Consider the following 21,158-nt stretch of genomic DNA (forward strand, 5'->3'; position numbering starts at 1 on the left):
ATATTAACCAATACATCTGATAAGGGGTCTGATAAGGGGTTAATAGCCAAAATTTATAACTTATAAATGTCAACACCAGGAAGGTAAACAATCCAATTAAAAAATGGGCAAAAGACCTGAATAGACACTTCTACAAAGAGAACATATAAATGGCTAATAGGCATATGAAAAAATGCTCAATATCATTAATCATTAGAGAAATGCAAATTAAAACCACAATGAGATGTCACTTCACATCTGCCAGAATGGCACTCATTAACAAATCAACAAGTGCTGACAAGATGTAGAGAAAGAAACCCTTCTGCACTCCTGGTGGGAATACAGACTGATGTAGCCACTATGGAAAACAGTATGGAGTTTCCTCAAAAAATTTAAAATGGAACTGCCTTATGACCCAGCTATCCCACTTCTAGGAATATATCCTAAGAATGCTAAAACACTAATTCAAAAGAAGATATGCACCCCCATGTTTATGGCAGTGTTGTTTGCAATAGCCAAGATCTGGAAACAGCCCAAGTGTCCATCAGTGGACAAGTGGATAAAAAAGTTGTGGTATATACACACAATGGAATATTACACAGCCATGAAAAAGCAGGAAATGTTATCTTTTGTGACAGCTTCAGTGGACCTGGAGATTACTATGTTAAGTGAAATAAGCCAGACAGATAAAGACAAGTACCATATGGTCTCACTTATATGTGGAATCAAATGAAAACAATAAACTGGGGAACAAAACAGAAACAGAGGCAGGTCACAGGGAACCAGTGTACAGCTGTCAGAGGGAAGGGGGAAGAGGGAACCAGATCAAGAAAAGTGAAGGGATTAGCCAAATTATATATACATAACCCATAGATACAGACAACAGGGTAGCAATTCCGAGAGAGTAAGGGGGGGATGGAGGGAGGGGGAGGGGCAAAAGGGGTGAAATGGGGGTAAAAAAAGACTTTGCGGCCCTGGCCGGTTGGCTCAGCAGTGGAGCGTCGGCCTGGCGTGTGGGGGACCCGGGTTCGATTCCCGGCCAGGGCAAATAGGAGAGGCGCCCATTTGCTTCTCCACCCCCCCCCCCTCCTTCCTCTCTGTCTCTCTCTTCCCCTCCTGCAGGCGAGGCTCCATTGGAGCAGGGATGGCCCAGGCACTGGGGATGGCTCCTTGGCCTCTGCCCCGGGCGCTGGAGTGGCTCTGGTGGCTGCAGGGCAACGCCCCGGAGGGGCGGGGCGTCGCCCCCTGGTGGGCAGAGCGTGCCCCTGGTGGGCGTGCCGGGTGGATCCCCGGTCCGGCACATGCGAGAGTCTGTCTGACTGTCTTTCCCCGTTTCCAGCTTCAGAAAAATACAAAAAAAAAAAAAAAAAAGACTTTGCATGGGGCATAGGGGAATACGACACAGTGTTTAGAGGCTGTTGTATTGAATGGGATGCTTGAAACCATGTCAACACAATAAATTAAAATTTTTTTTTTTTTTTTTTTTTTTTTTTTTTTTTACAGAGAGAGTCAGAGAGAGGGATAGACAGGGACAGAGAGATGAGAAGCATCAATTATTAGTTTTTTGTTGCGCATTGTGACACCTTAGTTGTTCATTGATTGCTTTCTCATATGTGCCTTGACCGTAGGGCCACAGCAGACCGAGTAACCCCTTGCTTGAGCCAGTGACCTTGGGTCCAAGCTGGTGAGCTTTGCTCAAACCAGATGAGCCTGCGCTCAAGCTGGTGACCTTGGGGTCTCGAACCTGGGTCCTCTGCATCCCAGTCCGACGCTCTATCCACTGCGCCACCGACTGGTCAGGCTAAATTAAAATTTTTCATTGAAAAATAAAGTTAAAAAAAAAAGAAATAGAATCATTAAAAAAACAGTAAGCAGTTCCAAAAACTAAAAATAATTCAAATGTTCATCAATAAAAGAATGAATATACCAACTGTGGTATAATCACACAGTGGAAAACTACCCAGCAAAGAAAAAAAACTACTGACCCATGCATCATGGATGAATCTCAGAAACATTACTATGAGCACAAGGCCAGACACAAAGAGCGCGTGCTATGTAATTCCATATATCTGAATGCAAGAATAGGCAAAACATTTATGTATGATGAGAGAAATCAGAACGGTGGTTTTCTGAGGTAAGTGGTGGTGGCACGAATTGATTCGAAGGGGCGTGAGGGAGCTTTCCAGGATGAAGGAAATGTCCTAGCTCTTGATTGGGGTGGCTTTCACATGGGTACACTCAATTATCAAAAACCGTCTGTACTGGGATCAATAGTGTTCCCTCCACCCCCAAGTTCAGATACACCCAGAATCTCATAATGTGAACTTTTTGGAAATAGGGTCTTCACAGCTGTATTTAGTTAAATTAGAGTGAGGTCAGACCAAATCAAGGTAGGCCCTAACCCAATAACTGCTGTCCTTATAAGAAGAGAAAATAGAAACATGGGGAGAAATACCATGTGACAATTGAGACAGTGTCCATGATATGTCCACAAGCATGGAATGCCAGGAACTGCATGCAGCCAGCAGAAGACAGGAAGAGTCAATTAAGGATCTTCCCCAAAACCTTCCAAGAGCTCATGGCCCCACTGACACCTTGATTTTGGATTTCTAGCCTCTAGACCAGGGGTCCCCAAACTTTTTACACAGGGGGCCAGTTCACTGTCCCTCAGACCGTTGGAGCGCCGGACTATAAAAAAAACTATGAACAAACCCCTATGCACACTGACATATCTTATTTTAAAGTAAAAAAACAAAACAGGAACAAATACAATATTTAAAATAAAGAATAAGTAAATTTAAATCAACAAACTGACCAGTATTTCAATGGGAACTATGCTCCTCTCACTGACCACCAATGAAAGAGGTGCCCCTTCCAGAAGTGCGGCGGGGGCCAGATAAATGGCCTCAGGGGGCTGCACGAGGCCCGCCGGCTGTAGTTTGGGGACCCCTGCTCTAGACCCACGGGAGAATATATTCTGTTCTTTTAAGCCATCAAGTTCATAGTATTTTGTAGCAGCCCTAGGAAACTAATATTCCATCAAACAGAACACTTAAGGTCTCTTTTATATTTCATTTTATCTCAACTAAATTATACTCCAATTTTTATTTTTATTTATTTTTTTTAGTGAGAGACAGAGACAGACGAGAAGGGAGAGAGCTAAGAAGCATCAACTCATAGCTGCGGCACTCTTAGTTGTTCATTGATTGCTTCTTATACATGCCTTGACCACGCATCTCTGGCCAAGCCAGCGACCCCATTCTCAAGCCAGTGACCTTGGCTCAAGCCAGCGACCAAGGGATCATGTCTATGACCCCACACTCAAGCCTGTGACTTCAGGGTTTCAAATCTGGATCCTCAGCATCCTAGGTCCATGCTCTATTCACTGTGCCAGCAAGCTGTGGAAACAGTAAGCTGGTGATCAGGCTACATCATGGCTCCTGCTTCATCAATTTAGAACACCTGAAGGAGAGCCAGCCATACTCTTCAATTGACATTTAGTGAAAGAACCAAACACTGCCCAGTGGGACCCTATCCAGTGACCTGCCCTTCAAGTTCATTCACCATACAAAGCTGTTTCTTGTGCAAAAATACCCCCTACACCCTCTCAAACACAAATACTATATGACTAGGGACAAAACTACCCAAGAAAGCTACCTTACAGATGCTTGATTGATTGATTGATTTATATTTTTCTGAAGTTAGAAGCAGAGAGGCAGTCAGACAGACTCCTGCATGTGCCAACCGGGATCCACCTGGCATGCCCACCAGGGGGCAATGCTCTGCCCATCTGGAGCGTTGCTCCTTTGCATTGCAGCTGGAGTCATTCTAGAGCCTGAGGCAGAGGCCATGGAGCCATCCTCAGTGCCCAGGCCAACTTTGCTCTAATGGAACCTTGGCTGGGGAGAAAAGAGAGATAGAGAGGAAGGAGAGGGGGAAGGGTGGAGAAGGAGATGGGCGCTTCTCCTTTGTGCCCTGACCAGGAATCGAACCCAGGACTTCCACACGCGGGGCCAAATCTCTACCACTGAGCCAACCAGCCAGGGCAGATGCTCCATTTAAAAGTAAACCCGCCCACTTTGAGGGAGTGTCCAGCCTCGGAATTAAAGACCACAGAAAAGCCTGGTGAGGGGCCTGCCCTGTGGTGGTGAAATGGATAAAGTGTCAACCTGGAACTCTGAGGTTGCCAGTTCAAAACCCTGGCTTTCCTGGTCAAGGCACATATGAGAGTTGATGCTTCCTGCTCCTCCCCCGCCCCTCTTTCTCTGTCTCTCTCCTCTCTAAAATGAGTAAGTAAAATGTTAAAAAGGAAAAAAAAAAGCCTGGTAAGGGGCCAATAGCTGTGGCCCAACTCTTCTTACTCATTCACAAATTTATTATATGATATGTCAACTTTAAGGAATCTCTGGCTTCATTCCTTGGCTTTCCGTAGCCTACACACTGACAAAAGGATATTTTTATATTTCATTTTTTTGCTTCCTCTTAGAAGTGCTTGACCTTGAGAACTTACCAATCACTTTTTTTTTTTTTTTTTTTTTTTTTCTGAAGCGCCCGGGCCATCCTTGCTCCAGTGGAGCCTTGGCTGCGGGAGGGGAAGAGAGAGACAGAGAGGAAGGAGGGGGGGGGGGGGGTAAAGAAGCAAATGGGCGCCTCTCCTATGTGCCCTGGCCGGGAATCGAACCCGGGTGCCCCGCACGCCAGGCCGATGCTCTACCGTTGAGCCAACCGGCCAGGGCCCCAATCACTTCTATAACCATGCCCTGCAGCTATCTGCTTGAAGTTTAAGGTCAATGAAGGTCAGGAATGCAGAGATCACGGCCCAATCCCTACTGGATATTCTAAACCAGTGGTCCCCAACCCCCGGGCCACAGACCGGTACCGGTCCGTGGGCCATTTGGTACCGGTCCGCAGAGAGAGAATAAATAACTTACATTATTTCTGTTTTATTTATATTTAAGTCTGAATGATGTTTTATTTTTTTTTAAATGACCAGATTCCCTGTTACATCCGTCTAAGACTCACTCTTGACGCTTGTCTCGGTCACGTGATACATTTATCTGTCCCACCCTAAAGGCTGGTCCGTGAAAATATTTTCTGATATTAAACCGGTCCATGGCCCAAAAAAGGTTGGGGACCACCATTCTAAACCACACTCAAGGTCCCCCACATTCATGGTGTGTTTTCCACATGCCCAGGAGCTGGCTAACTCATACTGCATTAATTCACTGAATCCTCACAGGTAGGCTAGAGGTAGGAACTATTATTATATTCACTTTCTGATAAGGTGAAACTGAGGACCAGAGTGGGGAAGGAACTTGTCTGAGGTCATACCAGTAGTAACCCACAGAGCAAGAGTTTTAAGCTCAGACAAACCAGCCTAGAAGTTACTATCTTAACCACTGGGATGCACTGCCAAGTGGATGTCTCTTCTAAGGATCGGGCACTGCATCCCCCAGTGACTGAGACCCCAAGGGGTTTTCTTTGTTACAGACCCAGACTCTTAACTTCTTTTTCCCCCTTCTTGAGAAACATTAGGGCTAGAGTCCCAAGGTTAGTTTTATAATAGCCCAGAGACTCCAAAAGCCTATTGGGACATCCTCCAAAGCATTATATAAACAAAACTGAGTGTAACAGGATAAAGGTTGTTTAGTTTGTTTATGAGGGTTTGGTATGTTTTGTTTTACAATGAAAGTTAACCAAAACAACAAAAGAACTAAACTGAAAAAGGCTGAAATCAGAATCATGCAGTTTTTTTTCTAACTCAGTGGAAAATCCCAGTTCCTACTGCCCATTCCACTGGGAAGGAGTTTGGAAGTGGGTTTCCTAGAAGAAAATCAAATCAATGGTTCCTTACTTCAGGAAGGAAAACTTCAGCCCGTATGTACAAACTCTGTACATGTCCCCAGACCCTCTCCAGAGGAGTCCCCAGCAGCTGTTGTTGGCTTACTCAAAGAAGCTTCTCCAGTAAGGTAGCACAGCACATTAAAAGACCAAAGGGAATTGCAAGGATGGTTCAATATTAGAAAACTTCTTAATATAATAATAGATCCTAAGAGATCCATAAATGTTGAATCAGCATTTGACAAAAGTCTACACCTTTTTCTGAAAAAAAAAAAACCTTCAGTATAGAAGGAATCAATGAATAATTCCCTAACATGATAAAATATATAAATCTCAGATAAAAGCCAGCATTTTGCTTAAGTGGAAAACATCAGAAACATTCCCATTAAAGTCAGGGTGGAATACACACATGCACACTATCATTGTATAAGAAGTACTAGCCAATGCAATTAGATAAGCTAAAGAAATTAGAGGTATAAGAATTGGATAAGGGGGAGATAATGTACAGCCTGGTGACTATAGTTAACAATGCTGTCTTGTATATTTGAAAGTTGCTAATAGTAAATCTTAAAAGTTCTAGGCCCTGGCCAGTTGGCTCAGCGGTAGAGCATCGGCCTAGCGTGTGGAGGACCCGGGTTCGATTCCCGGCCAGGGCACACAGGAGAAGCGCCCATTTGCTTCTCCACCCCTCCGCCACGCTTTCCTCTCTGTCTCTCTCTTCCCCTCCCGCAGCCAAGGCTCCATTGGAGCAAAGATGGCCCGGGCGCTGGGATGGCTCTGTGGCCTCTGCCTCAGGCGCTAGAGTGGCTCTGGTCGCAACATGGCGACACCCAGGATGGGCAGAGCATCGCCCCCTGGTGGGCAGAGCTTCGCCCCATGGTGGGCGTGCCGGGTGGATCCTGGTCGGGCACATGCGGGAGTCTGTCTGACTGTCTCTCCCTGTTTCCAGCTTCAGAAAAATGAAAAAAAAAAAAGTTCTCATCATGCCCTGGCCAGATAGATAGCTTGGTTGGTTAGAGCATCATCCTGAAGCATAGAGGTTGCTGGTTCAATCCCCAGTCAGGGCACATGCAGGAACAGATGTTCCTGTCTCTTTCTCCCTCTCTCTCACTCACTAAAATCAATACAATAAATATTTTTTTAAAATTTTCATTATAAGAAAAAAAACTGTAACTGTGTGGTGATAGATTATTAAACTCATTGTGGTAATCATTTCAATATATATATATGGTATTTATATATGAAACCTATATATATTTCATATATATGAAATCATTTTATTGTATACCTAAAACCAACATGTTATATGTCAATTATATCTCAAGGAAATTAAAGAATTATTCACATTTATAGATAGGATTTTAAGATTTGCACATTTAAGAGAATCAACTAAGAAATGTCTACAGACAATAGCCAGTTAGAAAAGACTCCACAAAATGATAAAACATCTATGAATAAACTTATCAAAAGTATGAAAGCTATATTATAAAAAAACTATGAACAATACTAAAGGACACAGAAGATTTAAACAACTGGGAAGATATAACATGTTACTAGATAGAAAGATTCAACATTATAAATATGTCCATTCTTTAAAGTTAATGCATAAATTTAAAACAATTCCAATACATTTCACAAAAGAGGATATTTAAATGGCCAATAATGATATATTTTAAAGCACTAAACTTCATTAGTCATTATAGAAGTGAAAACTAAAAAAATCACAATTCATTACCATTACACAGACACCAGAACAAAAATAATTTTCAAACCAAGCATTGCAAGAAGAGGGAATAACTGAAATTCTCAGACACTACTCAGAAGGAAGGCAAATTGTTACCCAGCTACAGAGTTAGGTAATATTTTCTGAAGTTGAACACATACATATCTCATGGCCCAGAAAATCCTCTCATAAGTAAATATCCAACAGAAATGTGTATGTATGGGCACCAACAGCCATGCGTGATAGCCCAAACCGGAACAACTTAAATGTCCATCAGTAAGAGAATTGATAAATAAACCTCATAAATACAATGTTGAGCCAAAGAAAAAGTGGTGCACATATACAATGAGATGTGACTCAGCCTGAAAAAGAACAAAATCTTCCATCTGCAACCACACAGATGGACCTAGAGGGTATTGTGCTGTGTGAAACAAGTCAGAGAAAGACAAATGCCAGATGATTTCACTTATATGTGGAATCTAAAAACCAAAACTAAACAAACAAACAGAATAGAAACAGACTCACAGATACAGGGAACATTTTGATGGTTACCAGAGGGGAGGGGAGTTGGGGGGATGGGTGGAAAAGGTGAAGGGATTGAGAAGTACAAATTGGTAGTTGTCTAGTCATGGGGATGTAAGGTACTACATAGAGAATTAGTCAATAATATTGTAATAAGTATCATATGTAGAATGTCAGATGGATACTAGATTGATTGGGGTGATCATTTTGTAAGTTATATAAATGTCTAGCCACTGGGTTGTACACCTGAAACTAATATAATATTGTATGTCAGCTATAATTAAAAAATAAAAATTTTAAAAAATATATTTAATGTTGAGCCAAAGAAGCCAGATGCAAAAGCATTCAAGTATGTAAAGTTAAAAAAAAAAAAAAGCAAAACCAATACAGAACATAATAAACAGGGATGATGATTACCTTTCCGAAGAGGCTGGTGGAGTAACTATTTGAAGTCTTAGGGGATGCTCCTGCATGCTGGTCATGCTCTAGGTCCAGATCTGGGTAATAATTCACTTTGCTCTGTGTTCACTTTGTGATAACTCATCAAAATGGATACATACAGGCCCTGGCCAGTTGGCTCGGTGATAGAGCGTCGGCCTGGCGTGCGGAGGTCCCAGGAATGTTCGATTCCCAGCCAGGGCACACAGGAGAAGTGCCCATCTGCTTCTCCACCCCTCCCCCTCTCCTTCCTCTCTGTCTCTCTCTTCCCCTCCCGCAGCCAAGGCTCCATTGGAGCAAAGATGGCCCGGGTGCTGGGGATGGCTCCTTGGCCTCTGCCCCAGGCGCTAGAGTGGCTCTGGTCACGACAGAGCGACGCCCGGGATGGGCAGAGCATCGCCCCCTGGTGGGTGTGCCAGGTGGATTCCGGTCGGGCGCATGCGGGAGTCTGTCTGACTGCCTCCCCGTTTCCAGCTTCAGAAAAATACAAAAAAAAAAAAAAAAAAAATGGATACATACAGTTTATTCACTTTTCTGTATGTGTGTTATACTTCAGTTTTTATTAAAGCAATTTCTTTTTATTTGTAAGGTTTATTATTGATTTTTAGTGAAAAAGAAAGGAAGAGAGAGAGAGACAGAAACATCGATCTGTTCCTGTATGTGCCCTGACCAGGGATCAAACTGGCAACTTCTGCACTTGGGAAGATGCCCTAACCAATTGAGCTATCCAGCCAGGGCTATTAAAGCAATTTCAATGAAAACACCAACACGTGCATAATTAGACATTAGATTTTAAAGTTCAAAGAGAAAAACAAACAAGAATAGTCTGAAAAAGGTCTAGAGCAGCGGTTCTCAACCTGTGGGTCGCGACCCCAGCGGGGGTCGAACTAGGCGACCCCTGTGTTTTGGTCGTTGGACCCCCGCCGGGGTCGCGCCCCACAGGTTGAGAATTGCTGGTCTAGAGATACGAAAGTAGTGCTTTCATATGTTAAAAAATAGTTTTATATAGTGTAGAAAGAACTTAGTATGAAAAACAGTGGAATATGAATGAACATAGACAGAGGAACCAATGGAAAAAAATAACAAGTTCTGAAATAGACCCATATACATATGAGAAAAGAGCTTGTGATAACCAGCTTATGATATAGTAGCTTCAGCAGGGCAAAGATAACCATCTTGGGGGGGTTGGATCTATGGCCCTGCAACATCAGGATGAATTTCAAATGGATCAAAATGTGAATGTAGGCCCTGGCTGGTTGGCTCAGCGGTGGAGCATCGGCCTGGCGTGCGGGGGACCCGGGTTTGATTCCCGGCCAGGGCACATAGGAGAGGCGCCCATTTGTTTCTCCCCCCCCCTTCCTCTCTGTCTCTCTCTTCCCCTCCCGCAGCCAAGGCTCCATTGGAGCAAGGATGGCCCGGGCGCTGGGGATGGCTCCTTGGCCTCTGCCCCGGGCGACAGAGCGACGCCCCCGGAGGGGCAGAGCATCGCCCCCTGGTGGGCAGAGCGTCGCCCCTGGTGGGCGTGCCGGGTGGATCCTGGTCGGGCGCATGCGGGAGTCTGTCTGACTGTCTCTCCCCGTTTCCAGCTTCAGAAAAATACAAAAATAAATAAATAAATAATAATAATTAAAAAAAAACAAAATGTGAATGTAAAATAGAAAAAATAAAGGACCTGTCCTATTATTTTGAAGGGGAGATAATCTTTGAATCTGTATTTCAACATTCAGAAGCCATAAAAGAAATGACTAACAATTTGCATCAAAATAAAAACTTGGCCATACAAAACAAACAAGCCATCAACAAAATAAAAATTAAATACCAAACAGATGCAATTTATATCGATGGCAAAAGCCTAATCTCCCCAGTAGATAAACAGCTCCCCAAAATAAAAGATAAAGGCAACAATTTCAAAACAAGCAAAGAATATGAGTAAGACAGTCGAGAGAGAGAAAAATAGTCCTTTTAAACATATTACAAGATTAAAACTTTTCAGAACAAATTTAAATTAAGACTCAGTTGAGTCACTGTTTTCTCAGCTATCAGATTGGTAAAAATCCAGTAACAAGACAAAGTTAACGCATTGGCGCAGATGTGGGAAATCAATAACTTCTCATCCAAAACTGGCAGAGGGATAAATGGTACTAACATTAGGAAAGGCAAGTTGCCAATATCTCTTGAAATTACACATGCAGGGACTTAGCAATCTCATTTCTGGGAATTTATCATACATAGATAATATGCACCTGCAAAATGCCACAGGTACAGTGTCGGTGGCAGTGGCCTGGAAACAACCAATGTGCTCAGCCCACAATAAAAATATCATGATATATGGCCAGAGAAACAAGCTAGGCAAAGAACAGGGTGTATTCAATTTTGTAAAATGTGTTTAGCAGAAACAGCAAAGCATTATATATATATAATATATATATAAGGTCTACCGGAAAGTTCTGTTTTTGGAATAAAACAAAATACAAATTTTTCTTACCGTCAATAAACTTTATTAAATAATATAATTGCCATTATTATTAATGATTTCTTGCCAGCGTGAGGGCAATTTGTATATCCTATTTTTGAAAAATGTTTTATCTTTTGATGCGAAAAATTGAACCAGTGCTTGGTTGATATCTTCTTCATTTTTGAATTTTTTGCCCTTCAAAAAATTTTGTAAGGACAAAAACAAGTGATAGTCGGAGGGTGCTAAGTCCAGGGAATATGGTGGATGCGACAGACATGCTTCTGTAGCATTTCTTCCTTGTTGAAATTTGTAACAATTACAGAGGCGTAAATGAACTTTATCAGTAGCTATGGGTACACTATCACTTCACACATAAGACTAACGTGAATCAACTTTGTTTTAGTTAATTTGCTACATCAGTATGTATACATTAAGTGATAAAAATAGAGAGGCACACATGCACCAAATAAATGTGCTTACGTGTCGAAACTTGTTGTGATAGAAACGGACAGAACTTTCCGGTAAACCTTATATATATAATATATTATATTATATATATTATATTATATTATATTATATATATATTTTTTTGCTTGTATATGCATAAAGAGACCCTGTATTAGGATAATTCACACTAAAGTGTGAAAGATTGACAGCTCTGAACCTCCCAGAGACAAGGTATCCTTAAAAAAAAAGATGCAGCCTGACCAGGCGGTGGCGTAGTGGATAGCGCGTCGGACTGGGATGCGGAAGGACCCAGGTTCAAGACCCCGGGGTTGCCAGCTTGAGTGCGGGTTCATCTGGCTTGAGCAAAAAGCTCACTAGCATTGACCCAAGGTCACTGGCTCAAGCAGGGGGTTACTCAGTTTGCTGAAGGCCCACAGTCATGGCACATATGAGAAAGCAATCAATGAGCAACTACGGTGTTGCAACAAAAAACTGATGATTGATGCTTCTCGTCTCTCTCCGTTCCTGTCTGTCTGTCCCTATCTATCCCTCTATCTGACTCTCTCTCTGTCCCTGTAAAAAAAAAAAATTTTTTAATAAAAAGAAATTAAAAAAAAAAAGATGCATGCTAACCCAAATAAACCTGTAATGTGATGGACTTTTTGTGAGGGTGATAAAGTGAATTGGAAAATGCATGTACTGCAAGCTGAGAGATTCAGGGGGTCAAGAGGGCAGCCATGTCTCAGGAGATTCTGAAGTTTTCCTAAGGATCTGCTTTAATTGGATTAGATCCAACAAAAAACAGTTGCCTGGGGCAGGAGGGTAGTGGGTGGTTATAAACTTTCAGGCCCTGGCAGGTTTGCCTAGTGGTAAAGCACAGCCCAGTGTGTGGAAGTTCTGGGTTCGATTCCTGGCCAGGGCACACAGGAGAAGTCCCATCTGCTTCTCCACCCCTCCCCCTCTCCTTTCTCTCTGTTTCTTCCCCTCCCACAACCAAAGTTCCATGGTCTCTGCCTCAGGCGCTAGAATGGCTCCAGTTGCAATGGAGCAACACCCCAGATAGGCAGAGCATTGCCCCCTGGTGGGCATGCCAGGTGAATCCCAGTCGGGCGCATGTGGGAGTCTGTCTCTCTGTCTCCCCACTTCTTACTTCAGAAAAATACAAAAAAGAAAAAGAAAAACTTACACTCGGGTCCTTTTTTACAGGATGTTTAAACCATATGAATGTATTATGTAATCTAAACATTAAACAGTGAACCAGGAGAGCTGAAGTTCACAAGCTCCTGAGCTTTGATGCAGACCCACAAGATCTACCCCAGCTCTTGTTCCAAGAGCCTGTGATTTATAAGCAGGTAACATTAAACATTTACAGGGAGTTTTATTACCCTTGTAATAACAGCTCATTGACTGCCAAAAACATGTGCTGCAGAGGATATTGTGAGATAGAAAGACCTTGGGCAACTCACTTAAGCTCCCTTTAAACATCAGCTTGCTCTTTGGCAGAGCAAAGATCAGGACAAAACATCACAGTATTGCTACAAACTACTGGCCTGTGTGCATTTCAGGAGGCCGCAAAGCAGCGCAGAACAAACTCTTCATACAACAGCTGCTCCACAGCCAAGCCTCAGCTCAAATCCACGTCAGGCCTGAGCTTCAGGGCTTCTCAAAGGTCAGTGTCTGTTAACAATCACCTAGGGAGGCTGTTAAAGCACCTGCTCCCAGGCTCCGCTCTTAGCCATAGGATTCAGTCTACAATTGATTCCGTACGTTTGGGGCCCGTTAACCTGAATTTCTAACCAGCTTCTTCAGTTGTTATGCTAGTACGCTGGATTAAGGACCACATTTCAGTAAGTCTGGTTCAGAGCAGGGTCCTCACACTGTGATGTGCATACAAATGACCTGGGAATCTGGTTAAGATGAGAATGTCTCTGACTCTGCATTTCCAGCAAGCTGCCAGATACTGCAGATGCTACTGGTTTGCAAAGCACACTGAGGAACAAGGTTCTGCAATATCCAGTTCCATTCATTTTACAGGAGAGGCATCTGTGCCTGGGAGAAAATACATGGGCTTCCCAAGGGCCCCCAGATGGTAAGGGCACAGATCAGGTGAGGCCCTTCAGGGTGGCTGCCGTTCCTCAGGAGTGCCCTCCCCTTCTGTCCCCAGACCAAGACCACAGACCAGGGGTCCCCAAACTTTTTACACAGGGGGCCAGTTCACTGTCCCTCAGACCGTTGGAGGGCCGGACTATAAAAAAAACTATGAACAAATCCCTATGCACACTGCACATATCTTATTTTAAAGTAAAAAAACAAAACGGGAACAAATACAATATTTAAAATAAAAAACAAGTAAATTTAAATCAAGAAACTGACCAGAATTTCAATGGGAACTATGGGCCTGCTTTTGGCTAATGAGATGGTCAATGTGCTCCTTTCATTGACCACCAATGAAAGAGGTGCCCCTTCCGGAAGTGCGGTGGGGGCCGGATAAATGGCCTCAGGGGGCCGCATGTGGCCCGCCGGCCTTAGTTTGGGGACCCCTGCCACAGACCTTCCTGAGCCAATCAATGATGCCAACCCTTTGGAAAATGGTGTGGAAATGGACTAAATCAAACACAATTCTCCACTCTTCTGAGAAATAAGCCGCATATTAGGGAGCTTAGTTCAAACCACCAGTCTGCTCTTTAAAAAAAAATTGCACTTTTGGCAAAATTATTTCTTGAGCTGAATCAGCTTCCCCTCCAGTGACTCACACCTTGGACAGGCCCTGCTGTGTGAGAACCTGGGGAAGACACCGGGCACATTTCTCAACTCGTGTGGTCTGATTGTAAGCAGAGGAGTTGAGGAGAAGCAGAAATGGGGGTGGGGAAGCTGATCCTTCAGAAAGCCGAGGAATCTGCTGATTATTGGCTCCTGAATGCCCTTAAAAAACAGAATTGCACTGTATTCATTTTGCCAACTCACTGTATCTTCCTGACAAAAAGTCCATCAAATTAAAAACTATAATTGGTCCTAGCCAGGTGGCTTAGTGGACTGAGCGCACCAAGGTCAAGACTTTGATCCCACAATCAGGGCACATATAAGAAGCAACCAAGCCTGACCAGGCGGTGGCGCAGTGAATAGAGTGTCGGACTGGGATGCGGAGGACCCAGGTTCAAGACCCTGAGGTCACCAGCTTGAGCCTGGGCTCATCTGGTTTGAGCAAGGCTCACCTGTTTGAGCCCAACATTGCTGGCTCGAGCAAGGGGTCACTCGGTCTGCTGTAGCCCCCCGGTCAAGGCACATATAAATGAGAAATCAATCAATGAACAACTAAGGAACCACAACAAAGAATTGATTTTCTCATCTCTCTCCCTTCCTGTCTGTCTGTCCCTCTCTCTGACTGTCTCTACCACAAAAAAAAAAAAAAAAAAAAAGAAGTAACCAAGTGCACAACTAAATGGAACAATTCAGTAGAACAGTGACTTGAAACTTCTCTCTCTCAAATCAATGGAAAAAAATTTTTTAAATTTTATTTGTATTAACAAGTATCTTCTTTTCAAGATACATTGTCTCTGAGCTGCTCATCTTTCATACTTCAGTGTGAATTATTCTACTTGAGGGAAGGGGGTGGTCACTGGAATAATTAAGGTAGAGGTGGGGGGTCTCACCTGAGATGAAGCTAGATCTGGGAGCACAGCAGTGGGGCCACCACGGGGATGTTGGTGTCTGGACCGCCCTCACCCCAGGTGTCTTCGAGCTGTGAGTGGTTAGTGGGCCTGGCTCTACCACCCATTTGCTGTATGACTGAGTAAATCACACTGGCACTGGAAGGAAAGAACTCTCTCATCCCAGAACCCCAAGTTCTAAAGCACAGAATGCATGGCCCGTCTGGGAGTGGCTTCCCCAGAAGGAGAGCCAAGACAGTTTGGTATCACCTAAAAGAAAAGCTCTCTCGGGACTGAAGGAGTGGGGAGGTCTTAGAGGCTCCAAAGCATTTTTAAATAACACCACAGAGTCTTTGCACCCTGAGGCCAGGCTGGGCTTTCAGCCTGGGGGTGGGGGGTGGGGTGTAACCTCTCAAGTATCCCTGGCAAGGTGGCTTGAAGAAGGACATGGGGTGTGCTGATCATGCCAGCCCCACCGACTCCATAGCAGCTAGGAAATGGGTACAATAGTGGATAAGAGACACCAACCCTTCTTCTAGTTCTGAGAACCCCTCAAATGTGTTTTTAAACAAGAGACTCCCCAAATCCCGAAAGACAGAGATGAAGGAAGAACACAATTCCATTCTTCATTTCCAGGAGAATCTTGGCATCTGCAACTTAGAATAAATCCTAAAACTGCTGCCTCTGACTCCCAGGTCACACCCTAGGTGGCACTTCTGCCCGGTACTGGCCACTCTGACATTACCTTAACCATTCTCTTGTGTGCTATCTCCCAACAAGAATGGCTTCCAGGGTGCAGAGCCTTGTTCTGGCCTCATCACTGTCTCCAAGCCTGGGGCTGGCTTGGCTCACAGGAAACTATTAACATCTGGGGAACAAAATCTGAGTGAAGGAGTTGGACATTCGGGCCAGATGCTTAAGTGCCAACAGAGAATGAGAAATAGGTCAGCTGAACACCCCCTAGCCAGAGAAATTGGAGGAAACCCGAGCACAAGGCCAGGACGGGGAAGGAGAGAACCCACCAGGAGTTTCCTTGGCTACTTGATTCCTTTCTCAGCTCCCACACTCAGTGTGGAGCCAGAGGTAGCATCAATCCTGGGGAGATCTGTCACTTTCTGGAATGATACAAACAGCTCAGAACAACCAGGGGCCTCTGGGCTCCGATTCTAGCTCTCGCTCTGAGCCCCCACCCCACTGGTGCCAGGGCATAGTGATCATGCGGCCCTGGAGGCAGCCCCACTCAAACGCAGGCCACTGCAAACTTCATTGCTGCATTTCCCCCTCTGGCCACCTCCGTAACAGTCTCCACCGCAGCCACACTGGCTCCCAGCACACTCTCGGCACCTGTGAGATGCCCACACATCACCTAGCATTTCCCATGTGCCGCGCACTGTGCCAGACGCTTGCCGCTCACTCGCCCGCTCATCCGCACAATGACACCGATTATCCGCACCCCACATCTCGTGGTCTCATCTCTGCTTTATGGAGATTGAACCACTGGCAGAGGGTCAAAAGGCCAATAAGGGGAGCATCAGGGTTCGAGCGCTGGACACTTTCGTCTCATCTCTTTAAATGGCTTGTCACCATGGGCTGATGGAATACAGCAGTCCCAGGAGAAAGGTTCATTACCTTCATTTCCTAGAAGGGGCTCCCTTGTGGGGCACGCAGACTGGCCACAGTTTGGCCCATGGCCCGGCACCACCAGTTCTGTTTAGCTGAGACGGAGACCGAGACTCCTGGAGGTGCAAGGGCTGCTCACCGAGCCCATGGTCTCACCTGCATTCATTGTTCTTGTTGGGAGGCTCACCTGGGCCGGCTCACGGCTCACGGCTCACGTGGGGCTTCACCTGGGCAAGCCCAGGCTGCGGTGTCTGACGGCCCATGCTCTCCCCACCCTTACCCTTTGCCCTTCCCTCCCTCTACCCCGATGACTGGGCCCAAAGTCCTCTCTCAGTGAGGGACAAAACTCATAATGCTCAGCAGGAAACTGAAAACCCAGTCCTAACCTAATCACATGCAGTATCAGAAATGAAGGGTTGGCCTTTATTTGAAAACAAATCATTGTAAATTTCCCACTGTTAGCAAACAAATTAGAAAAACCTGTGGTCATCTGAGTAGCTGCAGAAGACTTTGTCCCCCTTGATAAAATTTGATAAAATATCCATTCCTGACTGAAACCCTCAGCAAATTCTAAATAGAAAGGAATTTCTTCAAACCTGGAAAAGGGCATCTAGGAGAAATTTACGGCTAAGTGGTGACCAACTGGATGTTTTCCCCATAAAACTGGGAACAAGATGAACTAATAAATGAGATCAGCAAGGTTGCAGGACACAAGGTCCATGTACAAGACTTCACTGTATTTCTGCTTGCTAGCACCAAAACCTGGAAACAATGTATGTGTCCATCAGCAGATAGTGGATTAAAAAAATTATGGTAGGTCCATACAACAGAATACTTCATGATGGAAAGAATGAACAATTGATACACAGAACAACAGGAATAAAACACAAAATAATTATGCAGAAGCTAGACCTCCCAAAAGAAAGAGTACATACCATGTAATTTCATTTATGTAAAACTCTAGAAAATCCAAACTAATCTGTAGAAAGAGAAAGCAGACCAGTGCTTGTGAGGGGAGGGCAGTGAGGTGGGAGGAATTTCAAAAGGCACCAGGAAACTTTTAGTAGTGATTAATATAGTCATTATCTAAGTTATGGTTTATATATTCAAAAATTAGCAAATTGTGCACTTTTGTATAGTTTATTTACTGCATATCAATCTTACCTCAATAAGTTCTTATTTTAAAACTGTATAAATATTACCTGACCTGTGGTGATGCAGTGGATAAGAGCATTGACCTGAAACACTGAGGTCGCCGGTTCAAAACCCTGCGCTTGCCGAGTCAAGGCACATGTGGCAGTTGATGCTTCCTGCTCTTTCCCTCCTTCTCTCTCTCTCTCTCTCGTGCACAAGTGCGCTTTCTCTCTCTCTCTCTCTAAAATGAATAAAGTCTTTTAAAAAACTGCATATATATCAAGATACCTAGAACAGGCAAATTCTAGAGACAAATTCTAGAGACAGAAAGAATAGAGGTTGCCAGGGACTGAGGAGAGGGAAGAAAGGGGGTTAATGGGTACAGAGCTTCTGTTTGAGATAAAGAAAAAATTCTGAAAAACAGATAGTGAATATGCTTCAAGTCACTGAATTGCACACTTAAAGTGTTTTAAAATGGTCATTTTTATGCTATGTGTATTTTATCACAATTTTTAAAAAAGTAAAAAATATTTATAAAGTAAAAATATTGTATGTAAGTAGACATTTGCATTTGAGGGGAAAGAGAAAGGTTTTCTGCTTTTTTCAGCCTCCTAAGGGGTGTGGGTCCTCAAAGTGGTTAGAACAGTCTTTCTCCCATAGGACATACGGCCCTCCCCTCCTGATCTTTGGCTCCAGGGATCCAAGCTCACCTGAGGGTCAGGCCCCAGCCCTGCCACCCCACCCCCAGGCTAACTAGTTTCAGTCCCTTTGCACCTACTGTTTTCTGAGCAGAATGCCTTTCCCCCTTTACCTACCCACCTAATCTCCCTCTCCCTACCTCCCCTTCCCCATCCTCCCTGCCCCAAACCCCTCAGACCAGGGGTCGGGAACCTTTTTGGCTGAGAGAGCCATGAACGCCACATATTTTAAAATGTAATTCCGTGAGAGCCATACAATGACCCATGTCATGAACATGAGCGGTAGGAAATGAATGGATTGTAATACATGAGAATGTTTTATATTTTTAATGTTATTTTTTTTATTAAAGATTTGTGTGCGAGCCAGATGCAGCCATCAAAAGAGCCACATCTGGCTCATGAGCCATAGGTTCCCGACCCCTGCCTCAGACTCTTCCACAAGCTGCCCTGGGCCCACAGAAGGCTGTCAGTCCCTTGTTTGCTCCAGCGGCCCCCTCTCCAAGGGGGCTGTCCCTCTGTGCCCCACAGGTCCCTGGTGCCCCTCTTCCTTTGACCTGATCGCAGTGTGCTGAGCATCTAATCTACTCTCTGTCTCAGCTCAGGCTGGGAGCTCCTTAAAATCTCAGACTTCTCCTAACTCCCTCTGTCTCCCCTCTTACACATTTGATCCACTGCCAGGACTAAGGCTGAACCAGTCCCTTTTTTACCAATGCAGGAATGTCCCTAGTGGAGAACAATGGGGACAATGGAATTCTCGGTGAACAGAGCAGCTTTGTGTCTAATTTTTTGGCTCACAGAGACTGGTCTGTGGGGACACGGGCAGGCCCACGCAGGGTGCTGGGAAACCTGGCTTTGGCTTCTCCTTACTAACGTGGGACCTAGAGGGCAAATCAGCTTCTCTCCCTAGGCCTCACTTCACCCATCGGAAAAATGGTGCAGAGGGAGAAGTGGTGGAGAGGAAATGAGGGTGTCTGAAGAGGGCCCCACTGCGGGGAGCATCCTGGTCACACTAGGTCTATTTCCCTGCAGAGGTCTGGCGTCACACTTGTTGAATTTGGGTTCAAGCCCTGCTTGGCCAAGGGTGCTGGTGGGGACGCAGTCCCCAGCGCAGCGGCTCTCTGTCCTGGCTCACCACCAGACTTTGTCTCTTACACCTTCAAAAGCCACGGGACCTGTGCTTCACTGCTATAATGAAACAATCATTCGTTAGTAGGTTCCCATTTCTCTCCCCTGCTGGGGCCCTAAGCCCCACTGAATTCCTCACTCACTGCCTATCACGAAGAAAATGCAAATGTTCTGTTAGCTAATGAATGCAGGGAGGCCGAGGTGGAGGGCTGGGGCGAATTTTCTGCTGACAGGCATCAGTATTGCAGCCAGGGAGGCAAGCGACGTAGCGCTGTCCCCGAGCCACTGGATAGGTCTGGAGCCGGGGGCAGGAATCCGCAGCCCCTGGCCAGACCACAGGGTTCCGCCCGCTGCCCACCCATGCCACCTGTATAAGAACATGACTCTTCTTAAACAAGTTATAACGTCTCCATATCAGAGTTAAATTCTGTTCTATGGGCATTTGTGAACCAAGCTTAGCACAGGAAGATGAAAAGCCGGGAGCCCCACCCGGAGCAGCTGATCGGGAGGGTCTGGGGGGGGGGGCGGGGAGACCTGCACCGCCGCCCTCCTAACAGATGAGAAAAACAGCTCAATATTCCTCCTGAGGGGAATCCATCCTGAGCAAGGAGGTTGTTTCAGAATCTTCAGAAATATTTGTCACCAGAGTCAGTGGTCCACAGGCCGGCAGTTCGGCCGGGGGTGGGGGTAGGGGGCAGCGGGTTCTACCAGCCTCCAGCCTCCTTCCTCCCACCGGGCCTCGCAGCCATCCCACAGTGGGTCTTAAACCCAAATCCCAGATGAAGGAATTCCAGCTGGAATCCTCTTCCTCCCCTCCCGCCATGGTCCTACTTCTGGCCTTCCTGAGCTTTCTTCCAGAGACAGCTCACAGCTGGGCTTCCCAGCAGCCTCTTGGCCTTCCACCATTCCTGGGCGCCCGGCACAAACAAGCATCTCTGCTCTATCTTTGATTTTTTAATCTAATGGTAGTTGACCACTTATAGTGGGTTGAAGCATGGCCCCCAAATTCCTGTCGGCCTGGAGCCTCAGAAGCCTTGTTTGGAAAAAGGATCTTTACAGATGTAATTAAATAGATGAAGTTATACTGGGTTAGCTGGGGCCCTAAACCCAATGACTGGTGTCCTTGTAAGAAGAGAGACACACACAGAAGTAGACGATGTGAGGACAGAGGCAGAATAAGAGTGAGACAACTACAAAGTAAGGAATTTCCAGGAGCCACCTGAACCTAGGAGACAGCAAGGAAGGGCCCTCACCCAGAGCCTTCAGAGGGAGCCCTCGATTTTAGACTTCCAGTCTCCAAAACAGAAAGAAAGAAAATGTCTGGGTTTGTTGTTGTTGTTGTTAGGTGTTTTTTTGTTTTTGGGGGGGGTTAAAAAATTTTTTTAATTGATGATTTTAGAGAAAGAGAAAGGGGAAGAGAGAGAGAGACGGGAACATCGACCTGTTGTTCCTGTATGTGCCCTGACCGGCGATCAAGGCAGCAACCTCTGTAGATCGGATTGGGAAGATGCTCTAACCAACTGAGCATC

The 21,158-nt window shown here is 45.1% G+C and overlaps 1 protein-coding gene across 7 annotated transcripts in view; it reads right to left on the reverse strand.

Moving 5' to 3' along the window:
- The window catches only part of IL34 (interleukin 34), a 76,844-nt gene that overhangs the window by 34,555 nt on the left and 21,131 nt on the right, over positions 1–21,158 (reverse strand). Inside the window, exon 1 of one of the 7 annotated variants that reach the window (XM_066350067.1) lies at positions 16,860–16,880. The exons of 5 other annotated variants lie outside the window; for them this stretch is intronic. The gene's annotated coding sequence lies outside the window, so the exon portion shown is untranslated. One more of the 7 variants, XM_066350063.1, reaches the window with a different exon arrangement.

The sequence above is a fragment of the Saccopteryx leptura genome, chromosome 9 (genome assembly GCF_036850995.1).
Source record: "Saccopteryx leptura isolate mSacLep1 chromosome 9, mSacLep1_pri_phased_curated, whole genome shotgun sequence".
Classification (NCBI taxonomy): Eukaryota; Metazoa; Chordata; class Mammalia; order Chiroptera; family Emballonuridae; genus Saccopteryx; species Saccopteryx leptura.